This window comes from Rhineura floridana, chromosome 6 (assembly GCF_030035675.1).
Source record: "Rhineura floridana isolate rRhiFlo1 chromosome 6, rRhiFlo1.hap2, whole genome shotgun sequence".
Lineage (NCBI taxonomy): Eukaryota > Metazoa > Chordata > Lepidosauria > Squamata > Rhineuridae > Rhineura > Rhineura floridana.
Window position 1 is genome coordinate 36,146,712 of NC_084485.1, and position 18,163 is coordinate 36,164,874.

At 43.1% G+C, this 18,163-nt stretch overlaps 1 protein-coding gene across 1 annotated transcript in view; it reads left to right on the top strand.

Annotated features, from left to right (window-relative positions):
* Nucleotides 1-18,163, top strand: part of GHRH (growth hormone releasing hormone) — a 65,024-nt gene that overhangs the window by 12,444 nt on the left and 34,417 nt on the right. The gene's annotated exons all lie outside the window — the stretch shown is intronic.

Here is an 18,163-nt window from a genome sequence, read left to right on the forward strand (position 1 = left end):
ACTTATTAAAAACGGAGGTTCTTCCAAGTACCCATGCATGCAATTGCATTGTAAAGCCACCGAGTGAACCATGGCAAGATTGTAATGGCGGTGGGGTGTGTGAAGAGAACACTTTCTTGTTTTCAGTTTAGTCTCAATTGCTGTACTACATTGGATCCCATAATGGAGCATATGCATAACACACAGAAGGTCCCAGGTGAAGTTCCTGGTATCTCTGACTGAATGATCGTAGGCCCCAGTGCTGGGAAGGATCCCTGTCTGAGATCATAAAGAGCCACTGCTGAGTAGACAGCACTGATCTTAATGAACCAAAGATCTGATTCACTATATAGCAGCTTCAGAGTTTGCTTATGTATTTGCTTATTTAAAGCATTTTTGTTCCACTCTTAAGCAAAACAAAACATCAAGAATGGCATACAAGTATCAGTGATAATAAGACTGTCCTTGCCTTAAGTCTTGTCATCTAAAAGATGCAACACAAAAGGAAAAGGGATTTGAAGACTGGGGTGGGGGTGGGGAGCAAGCACTTGTTCTTAAATTCAGAGTATTTGTAATGATTAGCTAGAGTTGAATGTTTTAAAGGAGGCGGTGGCAAAAGTTGTTGGTCTTTCAAACAAGTGGATGGAGAGTCTCTGCAGTCCCATCTCTCCCCCTCTCCTACACAGCCCAATGGAATGGTTACTTATAGATGACAATTGAGTCAGGAGCCTGATGGATATGTAGTTTATCCTGCAAGCTCAAATTCACTCTTCTACACACCTCTTAAAGGTGTAGAAAACTTGACCACTTTTTCAGTTGGTCATCCTAATTCAGATGGATGTTTTGAGACCCCCTCCCCCAAAAAATTAGGGTATGAAGATAATAGCTTTTAGAGGTAGAAGTTGTTAGAGAAAGAACAAACATCTGATTTTAGTGCACAAAGGACCAGACAGTGGTGCTTAGGTCAAGCTGTATAATTGCATATACCCTGGTGGAATGTACAATCTTATGTGGTGGGTGTAGAGCAGCTGTAATGAGAAAGGAGCCAGACTGGTTTATGCAAGTTGACAGAGATGTTAATTTCCTGGTATGGGGCAGCTCTGAATGACACAATGCAATAGCTTGGGTCTTTTGATAAGGTTGGTTTCATAAAGATCAAAGGAACACAGTTCATGCAGCGGGTAATATGGCATCTCTTAATAAGTGTCAGGACTGTGCTTTTATAAGGTAATAGTGTATTGTTTTGTACTTTTTCTATAACAGCAAAGTTGCAAAGCTTCTTCAACTATGCTGTATAAAATCTTTGTTTATTTATACTAAGGACTACTTTATACTTTTTTCTACCTGTGCAGAAACAAAAGTGCAAAAACACATGTAGATTATCATATGTCACAACCACAGAAGTGTTTACTGTGTGTATACATGGTGTGCATATGCTATGAAGTCTCAGTTCTCAGCCTATGTACATGCAGCAAATTATACACTTGTGCAATCACTCTGGGTGATAATCTGTGTGTGGGCTTTAGGCTTGCTTTAATTATTAATTATTAATTATTTGATTTATTTATTTATTATTTGATTTATAGCCCCCCCTTCCTCCCAGCAGGATCCTAGGGCGGCAAACAGAAACGCTAAAAACACTTTAAAACATCATAAAAACAGACCTTAAAATACATTAAAACAAAACAACATTAAAAACATTTTTTAAAAAAGCTTTAAAAACATCTTTAAAAAAAGGGTTAAACACATATTTAAAAAAACACATCTTAAAAAGCAATTCTAACACAGACACAGACTGGGATAGGTCTCAACTTAAAAGGCTTGTTGAAAGAGGAAAGTCTTCAAAAGGCGCCAAAAAGATAGCAGAGATGGTGCCTGCCTAATATTCAAGGGGAGGGAATTCCACAGGGTAGGTGCTGCCACACTAAAGCTCCATTTCCTATATTGTGCAGAACAGACCTCCTGATAAGATGGTATCTGCAGGAGGCCCTCACCTGCAGAGCGCAGTGATCAACTGGGTATATAAGGAGTAAGACGGTCTTTCAAGTATCCTGGTCCCGAGCTGTATAGGGCTTGTAGGCCAAAACTAGAACCTTGAACTTGGCCCGGTATATTACATTTATATCCCACCTCTCCTTCAAGGTGATCAAGGGGGCATACACACTTCTACCCACCTCTTAAAGGTGGATGATATGAGGGCGTTGGATAGGGGCGAATGCACCTTCCTCGTCCTCCTGGATCTCTCAGTGGCTTTTGATACCATTGACCACGGCATCCTCCTGGACCACCTGGAGAGGCTGGGCATTGGGGGCACTGTACTGCAGTGGTTCCGCTCCTTCCTCTCTGATAGGTACCAGAGGGTGGCACTGGGGGATGAGGTTTCAGACCCATGGCCTCTCACTTGTGGGGTGCCACAGGTTTCCATCCTCTCCCTGATGCTATTTAACATCTGTGTAAATCTGCTGGGGGCTATCATCAGGAGATGTGGACTGCAATGCCATCAGTATGCGGATGACACGCAGCTCTATCTCTCATTTAAGTCTTCACCGGGGTTGGCTGTGGAAACCCTGTCCAAGTGCCTGCAGTTGGTGAGTGGCTGGATGGGAAGGAATAAGCTGAAGCTGAACCCTGACAAAACCGAGGTGCTGTTCGTGGGAGACAAGAGAAGGTTGGGGGATGTTAACTTGGTGCTTAATGGGGTACAATTGCCCCTGAAAGACCAAGTCCGCAGCCTGGGGGTCATTGTTGACTCCCAGCTGTCCATGGAGGCTCAGGTCTTGGCTGTGAGCTGGGCGGCGTTGTATCAACTCCATCTAATATGAAGGCTGCGCCCCTACCTTCCAATCCATCTGCTCCCATTGGTGGTACATGCCCTTGTCTCCTCTTGCCTAGACTACTGTAATGCGCTCTACGTGGGGTTACCCTTGAAAACAGTCCGGAAGCTGCAACTGGTACAGAATGTGGCGGCTCGCCTGATTAAGGGTAGCTACCGGCGAGACCACATCACTCCAGTGCTGAAGGAGTTGCACTGGTTACCAGTTGCTTTCCGGGCCCAATCAAGGTGTTGGTTTTGACCTTTAAAACCCTACACGGTTTCGACCCAGTCTATCTGGAAGAGCACCTCCAGCATCATCAACGTTGCCACCCAACAAGATCAGCCTCAAAAGACCTTCTCTCCGTCCCACCAGTTAAAACAGCTAGACTGGTGAGAACTAGGGAGAGGGCTTTCTCAATCGTGGCACCCAATCTGTGGAACTCCCTCCCAAATGACATCCGCCATGCCCCCTCCATGATGAGCTTCTGCTGGACCTTGAAAACCTGGCTGTTCAGGCAGGCTTTTGGGGCGGGTTAGGTTTTAGTGTTATTGTTGGAATTTTAAGGTTTTAATGTGAATTATATGTTTTTATGTTGTACGTCGCCCAGAGTGGCTGGTAAACCAGCCAGATGAGTGACTAATAAATTTAATAAATAAAATAAAATAAATAAAATACCCACCTCCATTTTATCCTCACCACAACCCTGTGAAGTAGGTTTGGCTGAGAGATAGTGACTGGCCCAAGACCAGACAGTTTCATTTTATTTTATTTTATTTATTTATTTATTTTATTGCACTTGTATACCGCCCCATAGCCAAAGCTCTCTGGGCGGTTTACAGCAATCAAAAACATTAAAACAAATATACAATTTAAAACACATATTTTAAAAACAATTTAAAACACAATTTTAAAATTTAAAACAATATAAAAACAATTTAAAACAATTTAAAGTTTCATGGCTGAGTGGGAATTTGAACCGTAGTCTCCTGGCTCCTAATCCTACACTCTAACCACTATAGTACACTAACCTTTATGACAGTGGTTTCCATGTAAGAAGAGCCTAACTGAAATGGTGTTATAAAGTTACCGAGAGAGTAATTCCAGCAGACGGCATCAGAAGGCCATTCCACACATTTTTAGAGGCAAACTATCCCAACTGAATCCAATATGGACAATTGCTTTCGCTCACTCGCTTGCTCACTCACTCCAAGAGGTTCCTTTCACTCCTGACAGTGGGCCTATATGCTCTGAGCATGTTTTTAAGTGACACGTGCTACTGCGTAAATCAAATGTAAATCTTTGCTAGAGCAGCCAGGGTGATCTGTGACCTTAAGCCACTCTTGCTCCTCAGGGCTATAAATCCACTCCATTATGACAGATGCTTCGCTTAAGGTGTTTTCAGGATGAAGGTTCTCAAGGTGAGATGTTTCCTTCAGTCTTTTGGTCACAAGAGCTGATTTGTGAGGAAAGAGCCAGGACATATTTCTGCCATACTGACTAATTCTTCATCTCACGAGGACAACTGTGGTCAAGATCAAGATGGGTGATGCTCAAGACAAGGGAAGCCGAGCTGGGGAAACACCGGTGGATAATAAATGATCTCATGCTAAAACAACTACATTAATAATAATGCCTTGCAATTATATAGCACAAGGGATAGGAAACATGTGGCCTGCCATATATTGTTGGACTATAACCTCCACCATCTCTAACTATTGGCCAAGCTGGCTAGGGCTGATGGGAGATGTAGCCCAACAACATCTGAATAGCCAAAGGTTCCCTAACGCTTGATATAGACCTTTGAGCAAATGGGATCTTTTTTTCTGAAGCCAACTTGCTATGTCAGGAGGGTGATTTGGGGAAGGGACAGTCTCCATGGTGGGAGAGGAGGGGGCAAGTCTCTTGCAAGGGGTCTTGGTGCCTGGCATCCGCACTTTGTGCCAGTAACACTTGTATTTAAAAATAAATACATGAATACATTGCATTTTTTCAATAGTCTGCTGTTCTTATATTCTGATTTTTTTAACAATTTAAAAGTTTTAGTTTATCAGTCTAGCCAATTAACCAAATAACATTTCAGCCCTCTAAGAGAGACCCTTTCTCATTCACAGACCACCGTCCCATCCTCCTTTCTTGCAGTGTCCTTGTTTCACCTCCCTAGAAATCTTTGATCACTCAGGCTCCCAATTCATTATGGCTGCAATGAGTCACTAGAGGAGGAACACATTCTGCAGGCCAACCTCTCTCTTCATCCTGCTTTCCCACACAGCTGAGCTTGGCAAGAGAACAGGAAGCAAGATAGGAAGGCTATTTAAATTCCCTGAAGACCAGTCTTCAGATGTGGTGTTCAGGGCACATGCCTGCCTCTTCATAGGGCAATTGCCAAAGGGAAAGAGTTGATATTGTTAGAAAAGGACAGAGCAAGAGCATCAGATTTTCATTCTTGCTTCCTCTGAGCCACATTGAGTTTTACATAGAGCACTGTGTGTATGTGCATATGTACAATGCCCAGTACATCACTCTCACCTGCCTGAACAAGATCTAGGACAGCTAAGAAAACATGGGCATGATTACTGGAAGCAATAGGAGTGGTGACTTACTGAAAAAAGCTTGACATGTACAGCCTCCCCCTCTGCCCCCAGGGTGCATGTGGTATGCATTGTGATTCAGATTAGCTGACTATTTGACTGTTGGACTACACCTCCCATTAGCCCCAGGCAGTGTGGCCAATAATCAAGGGATGATGGGAGGTGTAGTCCAGCAAATCTAGGTTCCCTATCCCTGAACTAGGTATTTTATGCAACCCACTTAAGATATTTTTTTTAATTTAAGGGGTCTATCAATTTGTTGAATACATAAGTGAATAAAATAGGTGTATAGGTACAATCACTCAGTCCTCTCAATTTGGAGTTTCTTCCTTTGTAGGCTTTGAGAGGTGCAGCATCTTCTTTAGGATTACACATGTGACCAGGCCAGGAATCACTGTCCTCACTCAGATGTGGCTTTGCTTTCCCCTCAGCAAAGTCATCTCCCTAACAACATAATCTCTGCTTGGCTGGGAATGCTCAGGAAAGGCGAAATCAGAAGGAAAAATGCCATGGAAACAGCAGTCCATGGAAACAATGGCTGTGAGAAGCGCTGTTGTTTGAGGAGGCACTCCCTTGTGCTCCCTTTAAAACAGAAGTTGCTAACCTGTGGCCTTCCAGATGTGGTTTGACTCCAACCTCCTTGAGCCCGTCAGCATGGCCAGTGGTCACATATGATTGGAGTTGTAGTGCACCAACATCTAGAGGGCCACAGGTTCACCAACTTGCTTTAAAAGCACAATGTTCACAGGTAAATGCCTGGTGCAATTGTACTTAAAAATGGTTTTGGAATTTAATTCTGAATACATCCAAGCGCAGGCTGTTGAACCTTGCCTCCCAGCACACAATTCTTCCAAGCCTACCCTAACCTGAAATGGCACTTCTAGAAATCAAGCAACTCATTGGAGTTGTCTCCTGGTTTGCTTTTAGGGAACATCTAGATCAGCCTTTCCCAACCAGTGTGCCTCCAGATGTTGTTGGACCACAATTCCCATCTTTCCTGACCATTGGCAATGCTGGCTGAGGCTGATGGGAGTTGAGGTCCAACAACATCTGGAGGCACACTGGTTGGGAAAGGCTGATCTAGATAGCACCTTCACATGGGAAATCCCTAGTGCTTACTGTGATGTTCCTATATTAATGTATATATGGTAAGTGTTGGTTGTTTAGAAGATACATGGTAAGTGGAGTGAAAGAGGAGGGGGAGTGAATGGGCAGTAGAATGCTAGATGATTGGCTGAGTGTTTAAAATGGCTGAACGTATAAAAGGAAGAGTGAGAGTGGAATCTGGGGGGAGAAGAGAAAGAGTGGGTTGTTTGGTGGGTTTGAGAGAGTGGTTTGCCAGGAGAGAGTGGAGAAGGAGGGGGGTGGAGTTCGGATTAGTATTGACTAAAACCATATGCTTATGTGCCTTAAGAAGAAATCTTGTTAATCTTGTTAGCTTTGTTATCTTTAATAAATACTTAATTTGGTTTACCAAAGGCCTGATCCTTGGCTGGGGTTTCACAGACCAGAAGGGAGGGTAAGGTAATGACCAAGGCTGAAGGGAAACTGTAATAAATGGTGGCAGCGGTGAAGAGAATAACAATACCAGTATTCAGAGTCTCTGGGAATACTAGTATTAGGATGTGACTGGTGGTTGCCTAGCAGGGGGATCTGTTGAGATCTGTGCTAGAGCGGGGAGAGAAACAATAAAAAAGGACAGTCCGGACTGGTGGAGTCCCTGGTGGTGCCTAGAGACAGGCAGTAACCACGAGCAGGTAGGAACCTGACAGGGAGAGCCAGGGAAGGGCGTCACACGTGGTGGCAGTAGCGGTGGGATACGAACAACAGAGAATCCAGATACGAACAACAGGGAAGGATACGAACAAAGGAGACTACATCACAGGTGTTGGCTGTAGCAGTGGTACGAATACTAGAGAATCCTTAACAGTGGTGTGGCAAACAGAAATAACAAAACAAGATTACTTGTGAGAGTGACTGGCAAAGAGCATGTGGCAAAGAGTGAGTGAACTCAAACACCATGGCTGAATATACAAAAATGAAAAGAGAGGAGCTGGTGGAGAAGTGCATAACATTCAATTTACCTCACGAGGGTAAAGGGGTAGATGAATTGAGGGTAGCACTTATAGAATTTGCAACTGCCTAGCAAAAACAACCTGTCAGGGAAGAGATCCCAGAAGGATACTTAAGCAATCCCGCTTATATAGAGTATTTGAGAGAGAAGTTGAGGAGGGAGACTGAGGAAAAAGATAAGCAGAGGGAGTTGGAAGCTGAGAGATTGAGGATGGAAGCTGATGGGGAAGATAAACAGCGAGAGTTAGAAATTGAGAAGTTGAAGATGGAAACTGAGAGATTGAGGATGGAAGGTGCAGAGAAGGAAAAACAGAGGGAGTTGGAATTTGAGAGAATGAGAATGGGGTTTGAGGAGAGGGAGAAGCAACAAGCAGTGGATGCCGAATTACAAGTAGAAAAGTTAAAATTTGAAAGAGAGAAGTTTCATTCTGAGGAGACAAGGAAAGAGAGAGATGGAGCAAAAATAAAAATTACTCCAAAGGACTTTGCTGTCTATGAGCCTGGTCAAGATCCTCAAATTTACCTCAGCACCTTTGAAAAAGCAGCTCAGTTGTGGGGGCTACCTGAAGATAAATACATGCAGTATTTATCAAACCTGATTAAAGGGGAATTGGCTGAGGTATACCAATATTTCCCCTCAGACAGGCCCGTCACCTATGCTGAATTCAAAGAAGCAGTGTTTAAAAGATTCAGACTGGGGCCTGATTATTTTAGAAAGCTTTTCAGAAACTGCCAGATACAGACAGGGAGGTCTTTCGTGGAGCTGGGGGCAAAACTGATGGACATATTTGGGAAATGGCTGACAAGTGCAAAAGCTCAGTCTGTGGAGGAGGTGAAAAACCTCATGATATTGGATCAATTATACCATCAGTTACCACCAGAAATAAGGCTCCTAGTCAAAGACCGTTCCCCTACATCGGTGCAGGAGGCCGCAGAGATGGCGGATCACTTTGCCTCCAATAGAACTGGCTGGGTGGGGAAAACATCAAGAGAGTTTAAACCCAGACCATATAACGCTGGCAGAAGGAATGTGGTACCACAGAGAGTGAGTCCTCTAGTAAAATCTGAAGGGCACAGGACACCCCAGAGTGGATTTGTGTACCCTAAAAGTGAGGAGAAATTATGCTACAAATGTGGTAGACCGGGGCACCTACGTTTTCAATGTGAGGTTGCCAACCCCATTAGTAATCCTGCTCAGACAAGGGCAGTGAAAACAGAGCCCAAGGCTTTAGAAACAGCGAAAAAGGTTCAGTTCTGCCAGATAAACTGGACAGAAGTAACAGACCTTGATTCAAGTCTGAGAGAGGAAGTGAGTGTACAAGGGGCAAATTATTGGGCATTGCTTGATACTGGTGCCGCTCAGACATTACTGAGGCCAGATTTAATAAAATCTGAGGTAATATTACCTCAGGAAACTGTGACTATCCAAGGAGTGAGGGGTCAACCAGAAAGTTTGCCTGTGGCCCTAGTGGAAATGACTTGGAGAGGCCGAGAGGGCCGATATAAAGTAGGCATTAATGCCCAGCAACAAGAACCAGTAATATTGGGAAGAGATGTAATGGGAGCCCAAGGAAAGATCTATGTAGTGACCAGACAGCAAATTGGCAGAGAAAAAGAAGCCATATTAAGGGGGGCTGAAACAAACAGGGTGGAATCTGTTAACCAGCCTCAGGTCACCATAGCAACCACTAGCAGGCCTGCTGAAGGAGACAAACTGTATCAAGTGGTCTCTGATAAGAAAGAAGCAGAGCAATTCAGGGAAGAGCTGCATAAAGATATAAGTTTGAAGCAGATAAAGGAACAAGCTCTGACCCAACAGATTCCTTTCACTGACAAACTGAGGAATCAAGTTGTGTGTGAGAATGGGATTTTATATAGACTGTGGATGCCCGCTGAGAGAAAGGATGAATGTGAACCAGTGAAGCAATGGATAGTACCTAGCAAATACAGAACCAGATTGCTAGAGGTAGCCCACGATGTCCCATGTGCAGGACATCTGGGAATAAAAAAGACCAAGAGGAGATTGGCAGCACACTATTATTGGTCAAACATCTCCAAAGATGTAAAACAACATTGTCTATCTTGTGGTATCTGCCAAAAGGTGGGAAAAAGTGGAGTAAAGACTAAGGCACCCTTAAAGCCCCTTCCTATAATTGGACAACCCTTTTATAGAGTGGGAATAGATTTGGTGGGCCCTTTTTCCAAACCCACAAGGCATGGCAAGAAATATCTATTGGTAGTGGTGGATTTTGCCACCAGGTACCCAGACGCAGAAGCACTAAGATCTGTAGAAGCCCCTGTAGTGGCAGAGGCTTTATTAAAAATCTTTATGAGGCTGGGTTTCCCTCATGAAGTGCTGACGGATCAAGGCAGTGTATTCATGGGAGAAGTGATGCAATGTATGTGGAAATGTTGTGGTCTAAAACATCTAAAGACCACTACTTACCATCCCGCCACTAATGGGTTAACAGAGAGATTCAATGGCATTTTGAAGGGCATGATAAGAAGCTATGTTCAAGATCACCCACAAGACTGGGATGAACGTTTGGGATGCTTCTTATTTGCATACAGAGAAGTCCCTCAACAGTCAACAGGCTTCTCACCCTTTGAACTCATGCTCACTAGAAAAGTGAGGGGACCTTTGGAACTATTAAAAAATTCATGGGAAGGAACCCTGGGAGAGTACAAAACATCTGTAGTAGATTTTGTATTGGAATTCCACAATAAATTAACATCAGTGATGGAGGTGGTGAAAAAGAATTTGAGTCAAGCACAGGAGAAGCAACGTTACTGGTACGACAGAACAGCCAGGGAACGTGTGTATGATGTGGGAGATATGGTTATGGCATTCATACCCAGGAAACATGACAAATTACAGGCTAACTGGGAAGGACCATATACCATCAGAGAAAGGCTTGACACAGTGACGTATGTAATCACCACAGACCAATTGGACAAAAGCAAAGTGGTTCATGTAAATATGTTGAAGCCTTACCATACCAGGGATGCACAAGTGTTGCAAGTTACCTTATTCCCTGAGGGAAGTGGGCCTGAACTTCCAGATTTGGTACAGGAAAGCAAAGACAAAGGAGGGGTAGATCAAGTGGAATGGTCAGAGGAGGTGAAGGAGGAAGTAAAAGAAGAGATTCTGAGAGTTTTGAAAACCTATAGGAACCTCTTTAGCAACAAACCTGGCCGAACCAGTATAGTTATACATTCCATTGATACTGGAGATCATGCCCCAATCAGATCTGTTCCGTACCGTGTGAATGGGAAAGTTTTGAATGAGATCAAAAAGGAGGTGGAAGATATGCTGGAATTAGGAGTGATCAGGGAATCCATCAGTCCCTGGGCCTCAAGTATTGTCCTGGTTCTGAAAAAAGATGGAACGACAAGGTTTTGCATTGATTATCGGCTAATCAATAAAATTACTGTCCTAGATGCGTATCCTATGCCTAGGGTAGATGCAATGTTAGAGTTATTGGGGGCAGCAACCATTATCTCTACACTAGATCTCTGTAAAGGATTTTGGCAAATGGAACTAGACGAGCAATCCAGAGCCAAAACTGCCTTCAGTACACCAGATGGGTTATATGAGTTTGTGACCTTACCTATGGGACTAAAGAACTCACCAAGTTCATTTCAGAGGCTAATCAACACTGTGTTGCGAGGCATGTCAGATTTTGCAGTGGCTTATATCGATGACGTGGCCATTTTTAGCAAGTCGGTGCCTGAGCATGTCCAACACCTGACAACAGTATTGGAGGCCTTAAGAAAAGCAGGCCTCACAATAAAAGCTAAGAAATGCCAGTTTGGACTAAAGGAAGTAATCTATTTAGGACATAAGGTGGGGAGTGGGAAAATCACCCCCTTATGGAGCAAGGTGGAGGCAATACAAGCGTGGCCGATCCCCTTAACCAAAAAATAAGTAAGGGCATTTCTGGGTGTGGCTGGATTTTATAGGAAGTTTGTGAGAAATTTTGGGGAAATAGCAACCCCCTTGCATGAATTAACAAAGAAGAAGTGTTCTGAGCATGTGGTATGGACAGATGAATGTCAGAAGGCTTTTGATCTACTGAAGCAAGCCTTGTGCCAAGGACCCATATTAATAGCACCAGACTATGAGAAACCATTAATCGTGGCTACAGATGCGTCGGACCTGGCGCTGGGAGTCGTCTTGCTACAGGAGAGAGAAGGCACCAGACATCCAGTGGCGTACCTGAGTCGCAAGCTGACGCCGAGGGAGAAAAACTATTTGTCGGTCCAGAAGGAGTGCCTAGCGGTCGTGTGGGGACTAAACAAGTTGCGCCCATACGTGTGGGGACGAAGATTCACAGTGACTACGGATCATCGGGCCTTGTTATGGTTGCAGACTATGAAAAACCATAACACTATGCTGCAGAGGTGGTCCTGGGCCCTACAGGACTATCAAGTGGACTTCCAGTTCATCAAAGGCAAGGACAATGTACTGGCCGATGGACTTTCCAGGCAAGTGGCTGGGACTGCAGTGACGTGACCAGATGAAGGGACAAAAAAGACATTTTCCCCATAGAGACTTGTTATATTGTTAACACGACGTATAAATCCTGGAACAGGAATAATACTCTGCTGTTGTTTTAAGGGGCGGGAATTGTGATGTTCGTATATTAATGTATATATGGTAAGTGTTGGTTGTTTAGAAGATACATGGTAAGTGGAGTGAAAGAGGAGGGGGAGTGAATGGGCAGTAGAATGCTAGATGAGTGTTTAAAATGGCTGAATGTATAAAAGGAAGAGTGAGAGTGGAATCTGGGGGGAGAAGAGAAAGAGTGGGTTGTTTGGTGGGTTTGAGAGAGTGGTTTGCCAGGAGAGAGTGGAGAAGGAGGGGGGTGGAGTTCGGATTAGTATTGAGTAAAACCATATGCTTATGTGCCTTAAGAAGAAATCTTGTTAATCTTGTTAGCTTTGTTATCTTTAATAAATACTTAATTTGGTTTACCAAAGGCCTGATCCTTGGCTGGGGTTTCACAGACCAGAAGGGAGGGTAAGGTAATGACCAAGGCTGAAGGGAAACTGTAATAAATGGTGGCAGCGGTGAAGAGAATAACAATACCAGTATTCAGAGTCTCTGGGAATACTAGTATTAGGATGTGACTGGTGGTTGCCTAGCAGGGGGATCTGTTGAGATCTGTGCTAGAGCGGGGAGAGAAACAATAAAAAAGGACAGTCCGGACTGGTGGAGTCCCTGGTGGTGCCTAGAGACAGGCAGTAACCACGAGCAGGTAGGAACCTGACAGGGAGAGCCAGGGAAGGGCGTCACACTTACCAATGTATAATTTTAAATATTCGTGTAAGCTGCTCAGAGGCCTTGGGACAGAGCAGGCTATAAATCAAACGAACAAATGAAACTACCTTCACTCCCAATCTCCTAAATTCAAACCGGGCGTCTGTGTCATCAAGATCTTATTTCATGCACATTTTCACCACCAGCATCTTGCCTTAAAACTACCTGCTGAGACATAGCTTGAAACCATCAGTTTCTGATACTGAGAGAAGAAATCAAGACAGGCACTTGTCTGCTTCAGAGCAGCCCAAAGGCTTCTTCCATTTCTCTTCTACCCTCTGAAGGTACATCCAAACCAGATTAAAAAAAAAGTGAGTGCATTGGAATGAAAGTAAATGAGGTCTGAAAAAGATTAATAGGGATTTAAATGAACTGCGCCCACCAGGATTTTTGGTCATGAGCTACTTATTACTGGGGCTCGGGGGACTGTTCCACCAGTGCAGGAGTCACACAAAGACACATTGTTAACATAATCACTTTCACTCGAAGGGACAACAGATATAGCTCGGTCATAATGATGAGAGCTGATTTGCAGTGATGTATTGCAAAGGGTGGGTGGGAAGGAGGGGGAGAGAAACCCAAAATGCAAACGTGTTTTCTGTTAACACAACACATCATCTTACCTGCTTATTGCTGAGATGGAGAAAACTGAATCCTGGAAAGAGAATTTGTTGCAGAAATCTGGGGCACTATCCATTGGGAATTTCCGAAGTAGGCCTGGTGAAAATGAGTGGGAAATAACGCAAGAGCATAACTAGGCTTGAGGAGCATTTTAATTATTGCTCCCTCCTCTTGGAGAAGAATCATCCCATGAGAAAGAAGGTAATTTGGGCTGTAATCTGGTGAGCAAGCCCCAAACCAAATGGGACTTACTTCTGAGTAGACATGTATAGTCTTACTATTTCCTCTCTCTGCAAAGATGGAAGGGTGAGGTAAAGTGCACCATGAAGATTGTAAATTAGATCTAAATCTCTGAAAGGTTGCTGAATGTCTCAGCCCAAAAAGGTCGTAGGTAGGTGTTTTCCACACTAAGTGTAAATATAGAATCCATTTTGGATTTTATGAGTATTTGGCAGTTAATTTTATTAACCGCTTTGTGTTTTATTAAAGCAGAAAAGTGGGATGACATTAGAACATGAAATAAAAAGTTAAATGCCAGAGCCCTGGAAGTTGAGAAGTCACAGTAAAGATAAGAGTGCCTCTAAGAACATGCAAAGTGCCTTTTCTTCACTCCTTGCTAACCTCAGCCAGCCCTACATGGCTTTGATTAGGACGGTTTGCAGGTTTATGATGCATGACTTCTAGGCAGACATGAATGACGGACTTTTCTTTTTAGAAAGGGGTTAAACCTGGGATGGGGAGTTTGTGGCTCTCCAGATGTCATTGGACTACCATCAGCCCCACCCAGCATAGCTAATTATCAGGGATGATAAGAGTTGTAATCCAACAACATCTGGAGGGCCACAGGTGCCCCATCCCTGGGTTAAACAAAACAGCCTGTCAACTTAAACTCATTTCTCCTGCTCTGTCGCATTTGATATTTAACAAATATTACATACTGGTGTTCGAAAATATATCGTAATGCAATAGTTCACAAACAATGTTCAGGCAAAATGAACCATAAACCTTGGTGTCAGTTGCAAAGATCAAGGCACTCAGCATGATCCAGTCCACTGTGGTACAGCACATGGATGCACAAGATTCAGATAGGCTCAATAGAGCCCCGTTTTCCTCTTCTCGCCTGTGCAATGGTGCAGGCACTGGAATAGAGGGGACGGGGAGGCCTGTGTTCGCCTCCTATGTCAGGGGAGGAAAAGATAACAGAAATTTGTATCAGAATCAGTCAGATGTGGGTTTTTTCTTTGCTAGTTAATGAATTTAGAACCTGTTGTGTGGCCCTCGTTGCTATTGCTGCTAAGGAAATTAAGGAAGGAATATTTAGCACTGATTGCTGTTAACTGTGCATGGGATAAATGTAATTTATAAGATTATTTTGTTCTTGCCAGAATGGTAGTGATATGATTTTTTAAACTTCTATATTTTAAATATATATTTATTGCTTGTATCATACATTTTGCAAAGGCCTTTCGCTAAAACCAGTAAATATGACTGCCCGTCTGCTTGCCAGTGGAGAGAAATGGGCTGTGTTGAGCCTATGGGAACCTTCCATGTGTGTTCTAGATTGTTTCCATTATTAAGTGTAGGGGAAGAACTAAGGGGAACTATCTTTCACTCCTAAAAAAAAAAAGCCAGTTCAAATTCCTGAATAGATCATGCTACTTCTCTCTATTGTCATGAAAACTTTCAAGGGCAATGAACTTAGGCATCAACGGGGAAATCTGTTATTCACCTAAAGGCTGTCTAATCTTTCTGTCAGTTTTACAAGTATTTAGGTTGCAAGAGAGTCCTTATTACCAGAAAGGCATAATATAAAAAAAATATGTTGCAGTTCTTCCAAGACGCACAGAGAGATGGCTCTAGGGATTGAACATGTGATATGACCACATTTAATAATGGAGAATGGTAAAACCTGCCTCCTGTACTTATCCAGGAACAGCAGCAAATGAGTGTTATTCACCTGAGGCTGCTGGACCGGAATACTAACCGTACCAGAAAGCTAATGACCCATAACAGGGGACTGTCCTTTATAATATGCCTTAAGGAACTTTGGCAACTTATCTTTCTACTATCAGCTGATTCGTTTTGGACTAGAATTCTGATCTTCATTTGTTACAAGTGGTCTTTAGTTACAGAACAAATAGTGTAGGAAGGTCTAATATTCACAAAAACAAAGTCTTTCTGGAGAAGGTTAAGTAGATTGTCACTGAATTCAGAAGGGCCAATACAAAAACACACCAAAGTAGAAGAATGCAACCACAACCTGTTCTTATAAGTACTCAGCTGCATTGCCAGTCACTTCCTAAAGCAGCACAGGATTGAAATAGTCTTCTCTTCTCAAAGGGATAATAAATACAAGAGGCACGTAAGAATGGTGTTCGAAAATATATCGTAATGCAATAGTTCACAAACAATGTTCAGGCAAAATGAACCATAAACCTTGGTGTCAGTTGCAAAGATCAAGGCACTCAGCATGATCCAGTCCACTGTGGTACAGCACATGGATGCACAAGATTCAGATAGGCTCAATAGAGCCCCGTTTTCCTCTTCTCGCCTGTGCAATGGTGCAGGCACTGGAATAGAGGGGACGGGGAGGCCTGTGTTCGCCTCCTATGTCAGGGGAGGAAAAGATAACAGAAATTTGTATCAGAATCAGTCAGATGTGGGTTTTTTCTTTGCTAGTTAATGAATTTAGAACCTGTTGTGTGGCCCTCGTTGCTATTGCTGCTAAGGAAATTAAGGAAGGAATATTTAGCACTGATTGCTGTTAACTGTGCATGGGATAAATGTAATTTATAAGATTATTTTGTTCTTGCCAGAATGGTAGTGATATGATTTTTTAAACTTCTATATTTTAAATATATATTTATTGCTTGTATCATACATTTTGCAAAGGCCTTTCGCTAAAACCAGTAAATATGACTGCCCGTCTGCTTGCCAGTGGAGAGAAATGGGCTGTGTTGAGCCTATGGGAACCTTCCATGTGTGTTCTAGATTGTTTCCATTATTAAGTGTAGGGGAAGAACTAAGGGGAACTATCTTTCACTCCTAAAAAAAAAAAGCCAGTTCAAATTCCTGAATAGATCATGCTACTTCTCTCTATTGTCATGAAAACTTTCAAGGGCAATGAACTTAGGCATCAACGGGGAAATCTGTTATTCACCTAAAGGCTGTCTAATCTTTCTGTCAGTTTTACAAGTATTTAGGTTGCAAGAGAGTCCTTATTACCAGAAAGGCATAATATAAAAAAAATATGTTGCAGTTCTTCCAAGACGCACAGAGAGATGGCTCTAGGGATTGAACATGTGATATGACCACATTTAATAATGGAGAATGGTAAAACCTGCCTCCTGTACTTATCCAGGAACAGCAGCAAATGAGTGTTATTCACCTGAGGCTGCTGGACCGGAATACTAACCGTACCAGAAAGCTAATGACCCATAACAGGGGACTGTCCTTTATAATATGCCTTAAGGAACTTTGGCAACTTATCTTTCTACTATCAGCTGATTCGTTTTGGACTAGAATTCTGATCTTCATTTGTTACAAGTGGTCTTTAGTTACAGAACAAATAGTGTAGGAAGGTCTAATATTCACAAAAACAAAGTCTTTCTGGAGAAGGTTAAGTAGATTGTCACTGAATTCAGAAGGGCCAATACAAAAACACACCAAAGTAGAAGAATGCAACCACAACCTGTTCTTATAAGTACTCAGCTGCATTGCCAGTCACTTCCTAAAGCAGCACAGGATTGAAATAGTCTTCTCTTCTCAAAGGGATAATAAATACAAGAGGCACGTAAGAATTATTTTTGAGTACATTATTGGTGAGAGATCCGAAATGTGGTCAGAAATATGAAGATGGCATCAAACTTGGCTCATACCAAGTGCACCTTAGAATGATTGCATTCTAAGAGCTCTATATCTGGTCTTCCAGGCTTTCCTGAATGCTGAATCTAGAATTAAATTGTTAGGCGTGTTCCAAGACGGATCTGACATGAGTCTCCAAGAATTCTAATTAATAAAGCAGGATATAAATATAAAAATGTCAGCTAGGACATGAAATAAAAAAATGTGTATAGCAGCCCATCTCTCGTAGGCAGGAGAGGCAGTCAGATGTCCTGCAGTGAGGAGTACAAGGTTCCAGTCAGATCCTCTTCTGGGATTCTCTCCCTCCCTTCCCCCACTTCTCAGGTGTCCTTAATCCCCCCCCCAAATACAATGGGTACTGAGCAGGCTCAGGCATCAATTGGTTGTTTTGAGGTTTGCAGTGGTATTCATAGAATCATAGAATAGTAGAGTTGGAAGGGGCCTATAAGGCCATCAAGTCCAACCCCCTGCTCAATGCAGGAATCCAAATCAAAGCATTCCTGACAGATGGCTGTCCAGCTATTCAATTACCTTGTCCTGTCAGTACAAGGATTATCTCTAATGCAACCTGACTTTCCCCACTCTCCTCCCCCTGTGCCCTCCCCAAATCTCTCTGGAGAGTTGGGGGAACCCCGAGAACCAATTTAGGGTGCACATGGGGGGAGGAGAGGGGGGAAGGTCCTGTTGTGCAAAAAGGTAATCCGTGTGCTGATGGGACCCTGCCTTAGGGCTATGTTGGATACAACCCTTACGGTTTGTTGCCTCCCCCTTCCATTTCCCCCCCCCAAAGCTTTTTATTTACTTCTACAAACCCTGGGGTTCCCCCAAGCATGCCAATACCTTCCTCTTGTTTCTCAGTGGCCTTGTTTTGTCTACACAGACATCATCATTCATTCATT